Raw genomic sequence first — 6,304 nt, forward strand, 5'->3', positions numbered from 1 at the left:
TTGCAGTTGCCACCAGTTGCTGTGTGGTGGCTTCAAGGTGATGAAGGTACGCCTCATGGACCACGTGCAGGTCGTGAAGCTCCTCAAACATGAGAGATTTTTCCCGATCTCGAATCAATGTTGCAATCTTATGGAAATTAGGTCCCAAGCCGTTGAGGATGTAGAGAGTGAGATTATCATTAGAGATGGGATGATCAATTAAGGCAATCTCTGCAAGAGACTTGACTGTATGGAGGTACTCCTGAATTGTTTTATTTTCCTGCTTAAAAGCGAGTTCTTCTTTGAACTACATAGCTCTGGTGCAGGACTTGTTAGCGTATATAGTGTTTAGTTTTTTCCATGCTTCTTTGGAAGTTTTGAAAGTCGAGATGAGGGAGTGATTGTGGTGGTGGTGGAGGATAAAATGACACTGAGGATGAGATTATCCTGCTTGACCCAATGAGTTTTTTGAAGGGTTGATGCAGAGGTGTCATCGGTTCAGGGATAGGAATGATCACCAATGACATAATCTAGAAGATTATATCCAATTAAAAAGAGCCTCAAACTGTGCATGTCATTGAGGGAAGGTGGAAGATGTGAGCTTGTCGTTTATTTGGGTAGAGATATTGAAAGCAATCAATGAGTTTCAATTGGGGATGGTGGTGCTAAAATAAAATGTACGAAAGCAATATATAAATAATACAACATCTTCCACAGATGATTGGAATAAAGTCATTTTAAAATTAGTGGACTAGTGCTCACTTTTACTGACGAAAGCTCGATGCTCAAGCTGATGATTATTTGTTCCTAATAGATTTTCCTCCAAATTTATATCTATTGGCTTATCAAGAACTTCTGAATCGTTTATGAGAGCTTCCTTCTGAAGTTGATGATCATTTGTTTCCACTGGAATCTCCTCCAAATTTGAGTCTATTGTCTTCTCATGAAATTTTGAATTTTTCTACAAAGAAGTTGGTCTGAATTCACTGCTCGCGTCAATTGATTGCATTTATGTTTTTGGAGATTTAGTAAGAGGTTGAACTTCATTTTCTTCTTGCTCTGTAGAACCAAGAGGCTAATGTTAAAGTCTATGGACTTACAAATTGATCAACACGGTAAAGCTTGATGAATCTTAGCACTGTTTACCAATAAAAGCAATTTACCAACCTCATCCACCTGACATCTCATCTTCAATAAGAAGATCTTTTTACTCCTGTTGGATTATCAGAAGTGTTGCCTAGATGACTAATACAAGAAGGGGGTGAATTGAGTTATATTTAAAAAAAATAACAATTATAAATCAAATATACAATATAAAATATAAACAAAATACGAAACAATAATAAATATAAAGAGTAAGGGTAAGAGAGAATCAAACTCAGTATGTTAACGAGGTTCGGCCCCACTGCTTACGTCCTCACCTCAAGCTACCCCTTGAGGATCCCTAAATTCACTATTCAACCTCCTTTAGGTAGAGATAGAAACCTATTACACCTTTGAACAACACGCTACAAAGGATCCGTGTAGAACACCCTCTACACTTTTAATCACCTTACACGTGGTGATTCAACTATTCCCTGTGTAGAACACTTTCTAAACGCACAAGGGTTATACACACAATTTTTCTGATATAAGAGATGATAGTGAGTGGCTTATCAGAAAATACTCCTCAATGAGTGAAATAAGAATAATGCAGATCAAACTATATCTCTCAAAATGAACAAGGATTAAGACTCAATGTTTAGAGAAGAGAGAATGAAAGTTTTGAATGAATGTTATATGCTCTGGATGTTGTAAATGTGAAGCTCTCAAATAATCTATTTATAGGCATATGAGACTTCATATTCAAATTAAAAAAGATTCACATGTCAAAGACAACATCATTCACTTTTTTAAAAAATTCAAATAAAAGGTTCTTCTTTTTCAATTGTCAAAGACAACATCATTCATTTTTCAAAAACTTCAAAACTAATCTTTTACTTTTGGCATATGACAAAAGGATCACACTTTTCTTTTCAAACAAATCAAATCAAATCTTTTACTTTTTTGCATATGACAAAAGGAACACACTTTACTTTTCAAAAAAATCAAACCTAATTTTTTACTTTTTGCATATAACAAAAGGAGCACACTTTACTTTTCAAATATTTCAAACAAAATCATCTACCTTTTGCATAAGTAAAAAAAAATCAATCACTTTTGAAAATATTCAAATAAAACATGTACATGTGAAAGATGACAATCAATTATCTTTAATATTTTCAAAGTTCAACCCTTTAATCAAGGAATGCACATAAAAAAGATAACAATCAATCATCTTTCAAAATTTTCAAATTTAATTTTCAAAAATATTCATGCACATGTGAAAAATGTATTTTAATGTTTTATGATAAAATATTAATTTTGAGCCTTAATCCTAATTTCGAATTTTTAAGAGATTTACAACATTACTCTATAATTTTAATGTGAGCTTGTTCCCTTCTTGCTAATGCTTGTTTCCTTGATGTGCTTGACTCTATTGTGTAGACAACTTGAGTTTGAGACTTCTTTATTCTTTGAATTCATTTGTTATCATCAAAATCCATGTGTAGATATATAATTACACAAATCTTGAAACCTTGAGTTCAACAAGAAGCCAGCCTTGTTCCTTCATAAAAATATTTAGAGTAAGGTTTTGGAACTACTTGAATTTCTTGTTTTACATTATCTACATCAGCAGCTTTTTACAACAAGCTTTTGGGATCTACAAAATTAGTGCGATCTTCCTCTGCATTTGTACAAGTAGTGAAATAATTAGCCAAAAAAACACATCCCAACAAAGTCAGATAAACAAAATGTCAATGAACTTAAGATTTGCCTTACCTTTCAAATCAGATGTGTTATTGTTACCCATCTCATTACCCATGTCTATTTTGCCAACTCCTGCAATATAATGAAGCAAAAAGAAAGACACTCGGGAGAATCAACTACGAGAATTGCCCTATTTCAATAGCATGTAGATAACTTAAAAGAGAATTCAAGTTCAAATATGCCAGTCTAAGAACTCCATACCATAAGGGTGATGATGATATTCACATGCATCTTAGCTATAAAAATTTAAGGACAAAGTCATTCCTCTCTGAGCGCTAAGACATTAATTCTTGACTAGAACCCCTACTTTGTTGTTATTGCTTAAAGCATAAGCCTCATTAGCTAATTTATGCCAGTCAGTGGCCTGCCCATATGATTACATTTTGCCAAATTCCTAATTTGTTGAGGTATAATCAATCAGAGTTACCACACCCACACAACGACGATGAGATAGACAATAAAATAATTGTGAAAATATAGGAATCAAGCAATCACACACAACACACAGAATTTAATATAATCCGGCAATGTGCCTATGTCCATCGAGTGACAGAGTTGCAGGAGATTTTATTCCAGAGGAGATTATAATCACATAGTGAGTTACAATAGCACACTCTACTCACTATGGATAGTGAGTTACAGGAGATTTGAAGCAACCTATAATCTCCAAGATTGTTTAACCATGGATAGGGCACATTGTGAGGCCAGGTGTTGTGTTTTTTAAGCACAACTTCATCAATACCAAGATGAGTTGAAGTGAGTTGAAGTAGTTCTCGTTCTTCATTTTCAAAGCATGAAAGTTCTTCTTAAAGTTCTTGTGTTGTTCAAGGAAGGACATGTGACAAGTACTATAGAAAAGGGTCCTATCTATAACAAATTAACCGAATATTTGAATGTGAAGGACACTTATAAAATCTTTTGTCATACGAATTTGGTTAGGATAAAAGAAAAGAATGCAATTTAAAAGAAGATAGATCGTGGGTGTCTTCGCTTATCCCATAGATGAACATATAGGTACATTAAAAGAACCATCATTCAAATTGTTGAGAAATTAGCAGCAAAGCATCTGGGAGAACCATAAGCTCAGACAAATTGAAAGCAAGCTCACTGGCTAATACATAACATGTCAATTTAAGGAACGCCAAATCATGAATCTCATTCACCATCTCAATTTTAATTAGTTTACACGTGGAATCATAGAATCTATGTCATTAGTAAGTCTAACAAAAGTTATATGAGAAGATTATATTGCGAAAATATGAAAATTCAAAATATAAAATTTTTACAAATGACTTAAGAATCTGGAGATTGATTTTACATTTGCTACATTAAAAGAGAAAATTCATACGCTAAGATATTCATCCATAAAATAGTGTAACTTAACTCAATTCGCCACAAAGAAAATGGTGGATACTTTCACTAGATGAGTTGTAATAAAGGGGCACCCATAATGGCCATCCCTTGCCCTTATCTTGGGGGTTATGTAGTACCTTAATAGCCACTTCATGAGCCTTGATGGCTGACCCTTATTAGCTAGTTGGGAGTTACACTTAAAGGGTTTATTTACATAGACCCTTTTCCCTTTAGATGATACACGAGTAGCACAAAATAGAAAATCTCCCTCTCAAAAGAGTTCTATCTAGTCTTGACATTTAGGCTATGGAATATGTAGGTGTGGCTTTCGTATATTACTATGTAGTACAATCTACTATAACTGGGAGGATTTTAGATTAACAACAATGACAGAGAATCCGTGGAACAGTCGTAGTAGATTTATGATTTGCCAATAAGGTGATATCACTTCCGCTACATACTTTGATATATTATTTCTAACATTGGTAACAGTGCCAAATCGGTTGTTCCCTACTTATATTTTATTGCCCTTGTTGTGATTTCTTTACAATATACTTTTTCTATGATAAGAAATTTTTTTCGTAACCATAGCTGGCTACCAAAATTTCAACGAATTGAGTTTTTGAAATCTTGATTATGAGACAGCAGCATGCATAGCACCTAGCTACTGTGAGCACTGCAAACACACCTCATCGGTGCTGCATTGTGTTTATTGCCTCGGTGCAGCAACCACTCCAGAGAGTAGTACCTTGCGCCTGAGAGACTGTGGCAGATCCTTGTACTAGGCCATATAAATAATTACTCGATCTACTGCTCGTGGTTGCAAGGCATCTTTAATGCAACCACCAGACCATTGCATAGGCAGTAGTTGTTGCCACATGCAAAGAGGCGCGGGGACCCGTGTACTCAAAAGATGTTGCACACATTGGTGTTGGGAGCGCCTGAGGTAGAAGCGCATACCTGTGATGCGACACTCGCCTTAGTGATGCCCTCTGCATTTTTGGAGTTGCAACAATCGGTGATGCCGCCCGATGAGGTTGCGTCTCTCGAACTAGGGTAGTGGTGCACCACTAGCACTGCTGCACAAGGAGTTTCAAGCATTGCAGTTGATGTGCATAGTGCATCGCACACCCATGAGAGTGCAGCAAGAACTACAGCGTGGGCACACCAATTGGGTCGTCGCCCATGGCGCAACCTACATGGCATATCTTATGCAGATGCCTGTGTAACACTACCAAGGGTGTAGCGCTGATTGCCAAGGAGAGGCGGTGATGAGTGGATCCGTGTAGCACCAGCAGGGTGCATCATCCAGTGCATCGCGCTGCGATCGTGTGCAGTGTAGCCCATGGAGCTTTGCTACCCAGGGTGTTGCGGTTGTTGTGAACCAGTGGCCGTTCAAGTACCATCGTGCCAGGATGGAGGCAGCATTAGGAGGCACAAAGGGATAGCCCATGGGCCTTGTGGCTTGGTCCAATTCAGTGGGAGCAAGGCTACAACATTAGGTACAAAATGGGCTTGAGCCCAATACAAGGAGTAAGCCTCTTTTTCTTTTCAGAACAAAAATGCTTGGATGAGGTTTTTGAACCCAAGCCCTAACACAAAAGGATAATGAGCTCAACTATTGTTTGTAGCTTGTTGAATTGTGTATTTTTTAAATTATTCAGCATATTTATGCTAGATGAATATATTTTTTTGAAAGATTTTTTAGCAAGATTTTATAATATTTTATTGGTTACTAAATACATGCATGCCAAGATATTATGCAATCATTTTGTTATATTTGTTAGGCATTTTATTTTATGTTATAAATTTCCTAGATTGTTATTTTTTGTGAATAATCAATATTTGGATGAAATGTGATTATTTTTGTGCATATATTGTGATTATGGGTAGTTGTGTGAGCTTATTTTATCACAAATATTTGGTAGGTTAATTTTCTAAATTAGGCTTCAAATTTTTAGAATGTGATAAAATAGAGAATTAAGTAGCCTAAGTATGAATAGTCGATACTTATGACTGGATCAAATGAATTTCTTCGATCTGATAAGAAATTGTTTTAGCATACGATTGACTCGGTAGATTGCTTATCTTAATGAGAGTATAGTTGAGATTGATTTAGGAA

Source organism: Carya illinoinensis, chromosome 2, assembly GCF_018687715.1.
Source record: "Carya illinoinensis cultivar Pawnee chromosome 2, C.illinoinensisPawnee_v1, whole genome shotgun sequence".
Taxonomy (NCBI): domain Eukaryota; kingdom Viridiplantae; phylum Streptophyta; class Magnoliopsida; order Fagales; family Juglandaceae; genus Carya; species Carya illinoinensis.